Raw genomic sequence first — 14,312 nt, 5'->3', positions numbered from 1 at the left:
CTGCCCGAGCGCGCTCGCCGCCGTTCACCGTAGTTCCCGCGGCCACCGTGCCCAGATCGCCCCGACGACGTGCCCGAACGACTCCCCGCCGTCGACTACGCCGACTGCACCATCGAGAACGAGCCGAGCGCCACTACATCGACCTCCCCGAGCTCGTCTTCCCCGCACGGCCGCCGTCGATCGTCGCCGACTCCGGCTACCCCGCGCCCTCCCTTAGCTCGCTGCCACTCCCCACGGCTCCGCTGTGAGCTCCTCTACCTCCTCCGCCTCTCCGCTAGCTCGCCCGCGCTCCCTAGCTTCTTCCCCGCGCGCGCCCGAACGCCACGCCGCGGAGCTCGCCGCCGGCGTGTCTCCGGTGACCAAATGGTCACGGGCGTTGGCCCGCTAGCCCGACCGCACCATGCCGCACCCGCCTAGCTAGCTAGTTCGGCCATTCGCGCGCTCTAGCGTAGCTTCCGTCGGGCACCCGTAGCTCCTCGCCGCCGGCGAGCCCGTAGCGGTCGACCCCGTCCGTTCCAGCCCCTCCGACCACCGCCGTTGGACGCGCGACGTCGAGCCGCGTCGAACGCGCCCAGCCCCGCCCCCGCAAACCCACAGTGGGTGAAACCCGCGCCCCTCCCGCGCGCGTCGCCGTGCGTTTTGGTCGCCGGCGATACTCCGGCACCGGCCGCCGACGTGGCACACCTGGGGCCACCCCTGGGTCACTGCCAGTGGCCCCCACGGGCCCAGTTGACTGGGTTGACCTAGTCAACTGCTGACTGGGCAGGCCCAGTCACTGACATGCGGGCCCCGCCGCAAAAATTAAAAAGAAAAGAAAAGGAAAATGTTTTATAAATAAAAATAATTAGTTTAGCTAAACACTCACTGACATGTGGGGCCCATCCCTCTAATTATACTGTTAGATTAGTTTAATTAAGTATTAGACTAACAGAGGCTGACATGTGGGTCCCACTGGACCCACCTGTCTGGTTTGACTGGTCAGCCGACCTGTTGACTTGCTGACGTCAGCATTGCCTCATGCTGACGTCATAATTCATTTTTCTTAATATAAATAATTCCAGAAATTCAAATAAACTTTGAAAATTCATATCTTTTAAACCGTAACTCGGATGAAAATGTTATCTATATGAAAGTTGCTCAGAACGACGAGACGAATCCGACTACGCAGTCCGTTCATCCACCGCACCTCCCTAACCTATCGAACTAGCAACTTTCCCCCTGCGATCCGTCTGTCCGAAAACGCGAAACATCGGGCATACCTCCCGGATGCCCCCCCTTCACCGTTACCACCTACTGTCGCGTTAGGGCACCCCTAGCACCGCTCATTGTCATGTCACGCATCGTCATGCTTATGTTTGCCTTGTATTTACTGTTTCTTCCCCCTCTTCTCTCCGGTAGACTACGAGACCGACACTGCTGCTGCCCAGTTTGACTACGGAGTCGACGACCCCTCCTACTTGACAGAGCAATCAGGCAAGCCCCCCCCTTTGATCACCAGATATCGCCTACTCTAATCTCTACTGCTTGCATTAGAGTAGTGTAGCATGTTACTGCTTTTCGATATCCTATTCTGATGCATAGCCTATCCTTGCTACTATTGTTACTACCTTTACCTGCAATCCTACATGCTTAGTATAGGATGCTAGATTTCCATCAGTGGCCCTACATTCTTGTCCGTCTGCTGTGCTATACTATCGGGCCGTGATCACCTGGGCGGTGATCACGGGCATATACTTATATACTATATACATGACACATGTGATGACTAAAGTCGGGTCGGCTCGTGGGAGTACCCGCAAGTGGATCTTTGTGGCGGAGCGACAGGGCAGGTTGAGACCGCCTAGGTGAGAGGTGGGCCTGGCCCTGGTCGGCGTTCGCGGATACTTAACACGCTTAACGAGATCTTGGTATTTGATCTGAGTCTGGCCATTTGGTCTATACGCACTAACCATCTACGTGGGAGTAGTTATGGGTATCCCGACGTCGTCGTATCAGCCGAAGCTCTTTTGACGTCAGCGACTGAGTGGCGCGCGCCGTGTTGGACCGCTTTGACGTAACCGCCGTGATCGTGTGGGTTGCTAGGTCTGCTCGCGGCCGCGTTCGCAACGTGCAGGTGTGCATAGGGCGATGGGCCCAGACCCCTGCGCGCATAGGTTTAGACCGGCGTGCTGACCTCTCTATTGAGCCTAGGTGGGGCTGCGACGTGTTGATCTTACGAGGCCGGGCATGACCCAGAAAAGTGTGTCCGGCCAATTGGGATCGAGCGTGTTGGGTTATGTGGTGCACCCCTGCAGGGAAGTTTATCTATTCGAATAGCCGTGTCCCTCGGTAAAAGGACGACCCGGAGTTGTACCTTGAGCTTATGACAACTAGAACTGGATACTGAATAAAATACACCCTTCCAAGTGCCAGATACAACCCGGTGATCGCTCTCTAACAGGGCGACGAGGAGGGGATTACCGGGTAGGATTATGCTATGCGATGCTACTTGGAGGACTTCAATCTACTCTCTTCTACATGCTGCAAGATGGAGATGTCCAGAAGCGTAGTCTTCGACAGGACTAGCTATCCCCCTCTTATTCCGGCATTCTGCAGTTTAGTCCACTGATATGCCTCTTTACACATATACCCATGCATATGTAGTGTAGCTCCTTGCTTGCGAGTACTTTGGATGAGTACTCACGGTTGCTTTTCTCCCTCTTTTCCCCTTTCTATACCGGATTGTCGCAATCAGATGTCGGAGTTCAGGAGCCAGACGCCACCGTCGACGACGACACCTACGACACTGGAGGTGCCTACTACTACGTGCAGGCCGCTGACGACGACCAGGAGTAGTTAGGAGGTCCCAGGCAGGAGGCCTTGCCTTTTCGATCGTTGCTACTTTTGTGCTAGCCTTCTTAAGGCAAACTTGTTTAACTTATGTCTGTACTCAGATATTGTTGCTTCCGCTGACTCGTCTATGATCGAGCACTTGTATTCGAGCCCTCGAGGCCCCTGGCTTGTATTATAATGCTTGTATGACTTATTTATGTTTTAGAGTTGTGTTGTGATATCTTCCCGTGAGTCCCTGATCGTGATCGTACACATTTGCGTGCATGATTAGTGTACGGTCAAATCGGGGGCGTCACAGTAATGCACATCACTATAAGCCTTGCAAGCATTGTGACTAATGAGTTAGTTGCGGGATGATGTGTTACGGAACGAGTAAAGAGACTTGCCGGTAACGAGATTGAACTAGGTATCGAGATACCGATGATCAAATCTCGGGCAAGTAACATACCGGTGACAAAGGGAACAACGTATGTTGTTATGCGCTCTGACCGATAAAGATCTTCGTAGAATATGTGGGAGCCAATATGGGCATCCAGGTCCCGCTATTGGTTATTGACCGGAGACGTGTCTCGGTCATGTCTACATAGTTCTCGAACCCGTAGGGTCCGCACGCTTAACGTTACGATGACAGTTTTATTGAGTTTTGATGTACCGAAGGAGTTCGGAGTCCCGGATGAGATCGGGGATATGACGAGGAGTCTCGAAATGGTCGAGACGTAAAAATCGATATATTGGACGACTATATTCGGACTTCGGAAAGGTTCCGAATGATTCGGGTATTTTTCGGAGTACCGGAGAGTTACGGGAATTCGTATTGGGCCTTAATGGGCCATACGGGAAAGGAGAGAAAGGCCTCAAAAGGTGGCCGCACCCCTCCCCATGGTCTGGTCCGAATTGGACTAGGGAAGGGGGGCGCACCCTTCCTTCTTTCTCCTTCCCCCTTCCCTTCTCCTACTCCCACAAGGAAAGGAGGAGTCCTACTCCCGGTGAGAGTAGGACTCCCCCCTATGGCGCGCCTCTCCCCTTGGCCGGCTGCCTCCCCCTTGTTTCTTTATATACGGGGGCAGGGGGGCACCCCAGAGACACAACAATTGATCCTTAAGATCTCTTAGCCGTGTGCGGTGCCCCCTCCACCATATTACACCTCGATAATACCGTTGCGGAGCTTAGGCGAAGCCCTGCGTCGATGGAACATCATCATCGTCACCACGCCGTCGTGCTGACGAAACTCTCCCTCAACACTCGGCTGGATCGGAGTTCGAGGGACGTCATCGAGCTGAACGTGTGTAGAACTCGGAGGTGCCGTACGTTCGGTACTTGATCGGTCGGATCGTGAAGACGTACGACTACATCAACCGCGTTGTGATAACGCTTCCGCTATCGGTCTACGAGGGTACGTGGACAACACTCTCCCCTCTCGTTGCTATGCATCACCATGATCTTGCGTGTGCGTAGGAATTTTTTTAAATTACTACGTTCCCCAACAGTTAGTGCCGCTTACCTAGCCTCCCCGGCAACGGTGTCAGTGTCTACAACTTGCAAGATTGGATCAAGAACATAAATATATTCATGAAAACATAATAGATTAAGATCTGAAATTATGGCAGTCGGGCCCTCATGACAAGCATTAAGCATAGCAAAGTCATAGCAATATCAATCTTAGAACATAGTGGATACTAGGGATCAAACCCTAACAAAACTAACTCTTACATGATAAATCTCATCCAACCCATCACCGTCCAGCAAGCCTATGATGGAATTACTCACGCACGGCGGTGAGCATCATGAAATTGATGATGGAGGATGGTTGATGATGACGACGACGTCGATTTCCCCTCTCGAGAGCCCAAAATGGACTCCAGATCTGCCCTCCCGAGGAAGAATAGGAGGCGGTGGCGGCTCCATATAGTGAAACGCGATGAATCCTTATCTCTGATTTTTTTCTCCGCGAACGTGAATATATAGAGTTGGAGTTAGGGTCGGAGGAGGTCCAGGGGACCGACAAGGGAGGGGGGCACGCCCTAGGGGGCGCCCCACCCTTGTGGACAGCTGGTGGGTCCCCTCTGGTTGATCTTTCGCCAATATTTTTTATATATTTCAAAAATATTCTTCATGAATTTTCATGTCAATCCGAGAACTTTTATTTGTGCACAAAAATAACACCATGGCAATTCTGCTGAAAATAGCATCAGTCCGGTTAGTTCCATTCAAATCATGCAAATTAAAGTCCAAAATAAGGGCAAAAGAGTTTGAAAAAGTAGATACGATGAAGATGTATCAACTCCCCCAAGCTTAACCCATTGCTTGTCTTCAATCAATTCAGTTGACAAACTGAAAGTGACAAAGAAAGTCTTTTACAAACTCTATTTGATCTTATTGATGTAAATATGTCTAACTGATGTTCAGGTTTTCAAGAAAGATCATGAACTAACCATATTCACTTAGGTCTCACATTTACTTATATCAATGGAATAATCAACTAGCGAGTAATCTTTACCTAATAATAAAGAGAATTGGGTTTCTGCCCGTGCGTCGCGCACGATTTTGCATAAAAGTCCATCTGTTTCTGAGAATTTGACCCGCGGTCCTATTTTTAAGTGGCTAATCCGAAAAAATGATTCGCTTTTACATAAAGGACCCTGCAGTTTTTATTATTCGACCTGCGACCACAGGATAGGCAAGAGGCGGCGCTTGGTTGGTGGGCTGGGCGGCGGGGCAGACGGATCGAGGCCGACGGAGAGGTGGCGGCCCGAAGGCAGCACGAGCTCCAAGGGGGTGGATGAATGGGCGCTCCTCTCGGTCGTCTTCCTCCGGACCGCAGGACAGGCAAGAGGCGACTCTTGGTTGGTGGTCTGGGCGGCGGATACGGCTGCTCCGGCGTGGATCCAGCGGCAGGGCGAACGGATCGCGGCGAAGGAGCACGAGGCCGACGGAGAGGTGGTGGGCCGGAGGCGAGGCGAGCTCCAAGGCGGCTGGGTTGTTCCATGGCGACTTCCTTCCCTATAGAAGACAAAGATTAGTGACAGAGAGAAGGAGAAGGGAAAAGCCGAGAGAGAGAAGGACAGAGGGGCGGCGGCAGCTGCTGGGATGGCCTGCTCGTGGCATAGCTAGAGCTCCTCTCCAGGCGCGGTCGGAGGCAGGAAGGTCGGGCTGCTGGAGTGGGAAGAAGTGGGGATTTGCGAAGGGGGGAAGAATAGAAACAACTGCGGTACCACCTCGCTCCTTTGTAATCAATCAGATCAATTCATATACACCGGCTGCTTGAGGCATCAACAAGCAGAAAGAAGGAAACGGAATAAACTCAAAGGGAGTTTACGAAGGAACAACTACGGATATCCGATAACCAGAGCACACACTCGGCAGTGGCTGCTTGAGGCATCAACAACCAGAGGAAGGGAAGGAAGAAGCACAATCCAATCAGCAAGAGGACGACGGCCCCTTGAGGAATAGAAAATGCGTCAATACAGTATGATTTAGGCCACTAGATTCGCAACCACAAGATCACTTCCAGCCCCACCAAAACAGCACTCACCGCATCGCGTGAGTAACTCCGGAGGAGCACCAGCTATACTCCCTCAAGCTGTAGCAACCATGTTTCTGGTCACCTTACGAAAAAAAAGGCCGGGGCTTCCCTTGGAGCAGCTCGTGCGGGCTAGCAGCAGCGAGCCCCTGCCTTGCAAAACCCGCAGCTTGCGCAGGCGAGCACGACAGCGCGTCCTCCGGGCAGCATCGGAGCGCATGGACGACGGAAGCTTCGCAGCAGGACCCAACCGTGCATCGTCTCCAGCGTCTCCCGTGGACACAGCAGTTGCGTTGCGAATGAAGATGAGGAAAGTGAGAAGGGAACAATGGGAAAAGAGGAAGAGGAAGAAACGGGACGAGAGAGGAGTCGAGAGGATAAGATTTCAGCGGTGGGAACGAACGCGTGCGCGCTGCTGGACCCATGCGGGGGACACGTGACGATAGAAAGAGGCGATTTATACGTGGGTGGCTTAGAAAAGGAACGGAATAATCTTGCAAACAAAAAACAATCAACATTGCTAAAAAATACTAACCTCAAATATTAACAAAATCTTATATAAACAATCCCACTTCGATGCACCACAATTTTTCCGTTTGGTGATAGTGCAATGCCGAAGAAGACGCCGTCAAAGACATGGATGTGGCTTCATTAATTGTTTTGAATTGCGGACGCCAACCACAATGTCGGACATGAAAATGTCATCATGAATCAGTCACTAAAAATACGATGTTTTTTTCTTCCCGTACAACACATGGTGCATTAAATTATAGCATACAAAGGCTAAAGGGAATCTTCTTTTGAAAAACACAGTATAAATGTAGGCACTCACAAACATACATACACACTCACCCTAGAGAGACTCAGCCGACGGGTCTTCAGATTGATGAAGTCACCACAAACATCTCGCTATCGATGCAAATGAGTTCGACCCTATGTGTATCCCACTAAAAACAGATACACCACCCCACTTCCACCGAATGATAGTGCTAAGTTGAAGGAGGCGCCAACGAAAGACATCCTTACGACTTTCTCAACTCCATGCTTCATGGTGCAGACACCATCAATCTTTTTTTCTTAACTGCGGACACAGTGTGTGTCTTTTTAAGATAAAGAGTGCTTCAATTTGTTTTCCCTTTCAAAATATCCACATTTTTTTAATATGTTCACGCTTTTTAAAAAAATTCTCAAAATTCCCCCCAAAAATGTCCCTTTTCAAAACATTTCAAATTGTTCACAAAATTAACATTTAAAAATCATGTGTTAAAAATGTTTGTCTTGAAAACATGTTTTAGTTTTAATAAAAAATAAAAACTATAAATTGTTCAAATTTCAAAAAATAAATTTGTATTTATTTTTTTTAAAGCAAAAAATAAAACCGATTGACAGACTATTTCATGCACCACTACTCTTCCAATATATGAAAGATATTAAGGTGCCTTTTCACGTCCACATTTCATGCTTCAAAAGGCGATAATAGTGTGATCTTATTACCGATGTTAATCGGAACTACATATATGAAATGTCGTGTGTTGCAACGCACAGACATTTATACTAGTAATAATAAATCTCGGATGACAACACTTTTTCAAAACAATCATGATACAATATGATGTAATGGTATCTCGCTAGCCTTTCTGAGACCGCGACATATAAATGTAGAGCACCCCTGAAGATCAAGGACTGACTAGACATTGTAATTCATGGTAAAACAGATCTAGTCACAGTCATACTCAATACCAATTAATAACAAAGAATACAAATGACAGTGGTGCTCTCTAACTGGTGCTTTTTATAAGAGAATGATGACTCAACAATAAAAGTAAATAGATAGCCCCTTCGCAGAGGAAAGCAGGGATTTGCAGAGGTGCCTGAGCTCGAGCTTTTAAAACAGAGATGAATATAATTTTGAGCGGTATGCTTTCATTATCAACATAACTACCAAGATATTTGGTATCTTCCATGCTAGATACATTATAGGCGGTTCCCAAATAGAATGGTAAAGTTTTTACTCCCCCTTGATACGTCTCCAACGTATCTATAATTTTTTATTATTCCATGCTATTATATTATCTGTTTTGGATGTTTTATATGCATTATTATGCTATTTTATATTATTTTTGGGACTAACCTATTAACCCAGAGCCCAGTGCCAGTTTGTGTTTTTTCCTTGTTTTTGAGTTTCGCAGAAAAGGAATACCAAACAGAGTCCAAACGGAATAAAACCTTCGCGATGATTTTTCTTGGATCAGAAGAACCTGTGGGACTTGGACTCCAAGTCAGAAGACTTTGGAGTAAATGACAAGCCACAGGGGCGTGCCCCCTGCCTTGTGGCCTACTCCAAGCCCCCCTGACCTACCTCTTCATCCTATAAATTCACATATATTCCAAAACCCTTAGAAGCATCGACGAAAACACTTTTCCACCGGCGCAACCTTCTGTATCCGTGAGATCCCATCTAGGGGCCTTTTTGGCATCCTGCCAGAGGGGGATTCGATCATGGAGGGCTTCTACATCAACTCTATTGCCCTTCTGATGAAGCATGAGTAGTTTACCTCAGACCTACGGGTCCATAGCTAGTAGCTAAATGTCTTCTTCTCTCTCTTTGATTCTCAATACCATGTTCTCCTCGATGTTCTTGGAGATCTATCCGATGTAATCTTCTTTTGCAGTGTGTTTGTCGAGATTCGATGAATTGTGGAATTATGATCAGCTTATCTATGAATATTATTTGATTCTCCTCTGAATTCTTATATGCATGATTTGATATCTTTGTAATTCTCTTCGAACTATTGGTTTAGTTTGGCCAACTAGATTGGTTTTTCTTGCAATGGGAGAAGTGTTTAGCTTTGGGTTCAATCTTGCGGTGTCCTTTCCCAGTGACAGTAGGGGAAGCAAGGCACGTATTGTATTGTTGCCATCGAGGATAAAAAGATGGGGTTTACATCATATTGCTTGAGTTTATTCCTCTACATCATGTCACCTTAATGCGTTACTCTGTTCTTCATGAACTTAATACTCTAGATGTAGGCAGGAGTCAGTCGATGTGTGGAGTAATAGTAGTAGATGTAGAATCATTTCGGTCTACTTGACACGGACGTGATGCCTATATTTCATAATCATTGCCTTAGATATTATCATACTATGCGCTTTTCTATCAATTGCTCGACAGTAATTTGTTCACCCACCGTAATTTGCTATCTTGAGAGAAGCCTCTAGTGAAACCTATGGCCCCCGGGTCTATTTTCCATAAACCAAAAAACCCCAAAATATTTACTTTTGTTTAGTTTCATCTATCTCTATCAGATCTGACTTTTGCAAGTGACCGTGAAGGGATTGACAACCCCTTTATTGCGTTGGGTGCAAGTTGTTTGATTGTTTGTGCGGGTATTAGGTGATTTGTGCGTTGTATCCTACTGGATTGATACCTTGGTTCTCTAACCGAGGAAAATACTTATCTCTACTTTGCTGCATCACCCTTTCCTCTTCAAGGAAAAAAACAACGCAAGCTCAAGAAGTAGCACCCTGCACCAACAATCACACTCCACGTCTGATCCGAAACAACGGGTACCGTCCATACCAACAACAGTCCTGGGGGAGTTTTGTTTCAAATTATATTTTGATTTGATTTCGAGCATGGAACTGGGCATCCCGATTACCAGCCACTTTCTCGTGAATGACAAGTGAATCAACACTCATCGTGAGAATAACCCACCTAGCATGGAAGATACTGACAACCCCCAGTCGCTACATGAGCGGTTCGGGCATACAAAACAGAATATCATTTGAAGGTTTAGAGTTTGGCACATGCAAATTTACTTGGAACGGCAGGTAAATACCGCATATAGGTAGGTATGGTGGACTCACATGGCACAACTTTGGGTTTATGGAAGTGGATGCACAAGCAGTATTCCCGCTTAGTACAAGTGAAGGCTAGCAAAAGATTGAGGAGCGACCAACTAGAGAGTGACGATGGTCATAAACATGCATTGAGATTAACCAACATTGAGTGCAAGCATGAGTAGGATATAAATGACCATGAACATAAATATCGTGGAGGCTATGTTGATTTTGTTTCAACTACATGCGTGAACATGTGCCAAGTCAAGCCACTTGAATTATTCAAAGGAGGATACCATCCTATCATACTACATCATAACCATTTTAAAAGCATGTTGGCACACAAGATGAACCATTATAAACTCCTAGCTAATTAAGCATGGCATGAGTAAGTATAATCTCTAACTGTCATTGCAAACATGTTTCATCCAAAATGAGCTGAATCAAGAACGATGAGCTAATCATATTCACAAAAACAAAATAGGTCGAGTTCGTACCAGCTTTTCTCCATCTCAATCTCTTCATCATATATCGTCATTATTGCCTTTCACTTGCACGACCGAATGGTGTGAATAATAATAAGAGTGCACGTGCATTGGACTAAGCTGGAAGCTGCAAACATTTATTCAAAGGAGAAGACATAGTAATATGGGCTCTTTGTTAGATCAACAATAATGCATATGAGAGCCACTCGAAATTTTCATTGTGGTCTTCTCCTCATGACCCAAAGAAAAAGAAAAGAATTTCAAAGAAACAAACCGAAATATTTTGGAGTTTTTGTTTTTCTAAAGAAAGTAAAACAAGAACGAGAAAAACTATTTACACGGGAAAGCTCCCAACAAGAAAAAGAAGAACGAGAAATCTTTTTTGGGTTTTCTTTTAGTACTACAACTAAGCAAACTAGAAAGAACCTAGAACTAGTTTTTTTTTGGATTTTCTCAAAGTTTTTCAAACAAACAAGAAGAAAGCGAGAAAAAGAAATAAACTAACATGGATGATACAATGTAAAAGCATGAACACTGACAACTGGAATGAATGTGTGAACATGAATGTAATGTCGGTGAGAAATACGTACTCCCCCAAGTTTAGGCTTTTGGCCTAAGTTGTTCTAGGGCCACGGCTGGCCTGGCGGATATCCAAAGTTGTAGTCCGGGTTGTACTGGGATGCGACAGCTACTGCCTGAAGGGCTGCAACACGGAGGCGAGCGGCCTCCACCTCTCTATCATACTCGTTCACCTCTTTTACCTGAAAGTTAAAGAAGGCAGGAGCGGGAAGGGTAATATGGACATCACGCTAGCTGTCTATCAAAGATTAGTCTGTTGGGAATAGTTGCATGGAAAACAAAAAATTTCTACGCACATGCAATGATCTATCCATGGAGATGCATAGAAACGAGGGGGAGAGTGTGTCTACGTACCCTCGTAGACCGTAAGCGGAAGCGTTTCACAACGTGATTCATGTAGTGGAACTTTATTTGCGCTCCACCGATCGAGTACTGAACGTACGACACCTCCGAGTTCTGCACACATTCATCTCGGTAACGTCCCTCGTCTCCTTGATCCAGCAAGATGTCGAGGATGTAGATGAGTTCCATCAACACGACAGCGTGGTGACTGTTATGGTGTAGTGATCCTCGCAGGGCTTCGCCTAAGCACGGCGAGAATATGACCGGGGTTGTAAACTGTGGAGGGGGGCACCGCACACGGCTAACAATTGATGTTGTGTGTTCCAGGCACCCTCTCCCCACATATATATAGGTGGGAGGGGGAGGGGAGCAGCTAGGGTGCGCTCTAAGTAGGCCGAATCCTACTTGGGGTCTTCCCCAATTCGGCCTCCCCCTTCCATAATTGCGGGAAGGAAAAAGGGAAAAGGGAAGAAGAGAAGGAAGGGGGCGAACCCCCTCTTCTCCTTCTCCTATTCGGCCTCCTGCCATAAGGGGGGCACGCCACCCCTTGTGGGCTGGTGTGCTCCCCTCTCATGGCCCATATGGCCCATATATTCTCCACGGGGGTTTCGGTAACCCCTCCGGTACTCCGATAAACACCTGATACACTCCGGAACACTTCCGGTGTCCGAATACTATCATGCTATATATCAATATTTACCTCTCGATCATTTTGAGACTCCTCATCATGTCCGTGATCTTATCCGGGACTCCGAACAACATTCCGTCACCAAATCACATAACTCATATAATACAATATCGTCATCGAACGTTAAGCGTGCGGACCCTACGGGTTCGAGAACTATGTAGACATGACCGAGACACCTCTCCAGTCAATAACCAATAGTGGAACCTGGATGCTCATATTGGCTCCTACATATTCTATGAAGATCTTTATCGGTCGAACCGTTATGACAACATACATTATTCCCTTTGTCCATTGGTATGTTACTTGCCTGAGATTCGATCGTCGGAATCTTCATACCTAGTTCAATCTCGTTACCGGCAAGTCTCTTTACTCGTTTCGTAATACATCATCCTGCAACTAACTCATTAGTCACTTTGCTTGCAAGGCTTCTTATGATGTGTATTACCGAGAGGGCCCAGAGATACCTCTCCGATTCTCGGAGTGACAAATCCTAATCTCGATCTATGCCAACTCAACAAACACCTTCGGAGATACCTGTATAGCATCTTTATAATCACCCAGTTATGTTGTGACGTTTGATAGCACACAAGGCATTCCTCCGGTATCCGGGAGTTGCATAATCTCATAGTCAAAGGAATATGTATTTGACATGAAGAAAGCAATAGGAATAAAACTGAACGATCAATATGCTAAGCTAACGGATGGGTCTTGTCCATCACATCATTCTCTTAATGATGTGATCCCGTTATCAAATGACAACTCATGTCTATGGTCAGGAAACCTTAACCATCTTTGATCAACGAGCTAGTCAAGTAGAGGCTCACTAGGGACATAGTGTTTGTCTATGTATTCACACATGTATTTAGGTTTCCGATCGATACAATTCTAGTATGAATAATAAACATTTATCATGAATAAGGAAATATAAAATAGCAACTTTATTATTACCTCTAGGGCATATTTCCTTCAGTCTCCCACTTGCACTAGAGTCAATAATCTAGATTACATTGTAATGATTCTAACACCCATGGAGTCTTGGTGCTGATCATGTTTTGCTCGTGGAAGAGGCTTCGTCAACGGGTCTGCTACATTTAGATCCGTATGTATTTTGCAAATCTCTATGTCTCCTTCCTTGAATTGATCACGGATGGAGTTGAAGCATCTCTTGATGTGTTTGGTTCTTTTGTGAAATCTGGATTCCTTTGCTAAGGCAATTGCTCCAGTATTGTCACAAAAGATTTTCATTGGACCCGATGCACTAGATATTACACCTAGATCGGATATGAATTCCTTCATCCAGATTCCTTCATTTGCTGCTTCTGAAGCAGCTATGTACTCCGCTTCACACGTAGATCCCACCACGACGCTATGCTTGGAACTGCACCAACTGATAGCTCCACCATTCAATATAAATACGTATCCGGTTTGTGACTTAGAGTCATCCGGATCAGTGTCAAAACTAGCATCGACGTAACCATTTACGATGAGCTCTTTGTCACCTCCATAAACAAGAAACATATCCTTAATCGTTTTCAGGTACTTCAGGATGTTCTTGACCGCTGTCCAGTGATCCACTCCTGGATTACTTTGGTACCTCCCTTCTAAACTTATAGCAAGGCACACATGAGGTCTGGTACACAGCATAGCATACATGATAGAGCCTATGGCTGAGGCATAGGGAATGACTTTCACTTTCTCTCTATCTTCTGTAGTGGCCGGGCATTGAGTCTGACTCAACTTCACACCTTGTAACACAGGCAAGAACCCTTTCTTTAACTGATCCATTTTGAACTTCTTCACAACTTTATCAAGGTATGTGCTTTGTGAAAGTCCTATTAAGCGTCTTGATCTATCTCTATAGATCTTGATGCCCAATATATAAGTAGCTTCACCAAGGACTTTCATTGAAAAACTTTTATTGAAGTATCCTTTTATGCTATCCAGAAATTCTACATCATTTCCAATCAACAATATGTCATCCACATATACTATTAGAAATGCTATAGAGCTCCCACTCACTTTCTTG

The 14,312-nt window shown here is 46.3% G+C and overlaps 1 long non-coding RNA gene across 1 annotated transcript; it reads right to left on the bottom strand.

Moving 5' to 3' along the window:
- Positions 1-5,053: 5,053 nt before the first annotated feature.
- LOC123077597 (uncharacterized) lies at positions 5,054-6,762 on the bottom strand. Its single transcript, XR_006436723.1, has 2 exons — positions 6,365-6,762; positions 5,054-5,832 (listed from the first exon to the last, which is right to left on the bottom strand). It is a non-coding gene; the product is annotated as an uncharacterized lncRNA (long non-coding RNA).
- Positions 6,763-14,312: the final 7,550 nt, after the last annotated feature.

This window comes from Triticum aestivum, chromosome 3D, assembly GCF_018294505.1.
Source record: "Triticum aestivum cultivar Chinese Spring chromosome 3D, IWGSC CS RefSeq v2.1, whole genome shotgun sequence".
NCBI classification, from domain to species: Eukaryota; Viridiplantae; Streptophyta; class Magnoliopsida; order Poales; family Poaceae; genus Triticum; species Triticum aestivum.
This window is presented reverse-complemented; position numbering and strand designations above follow the sequence as displayed.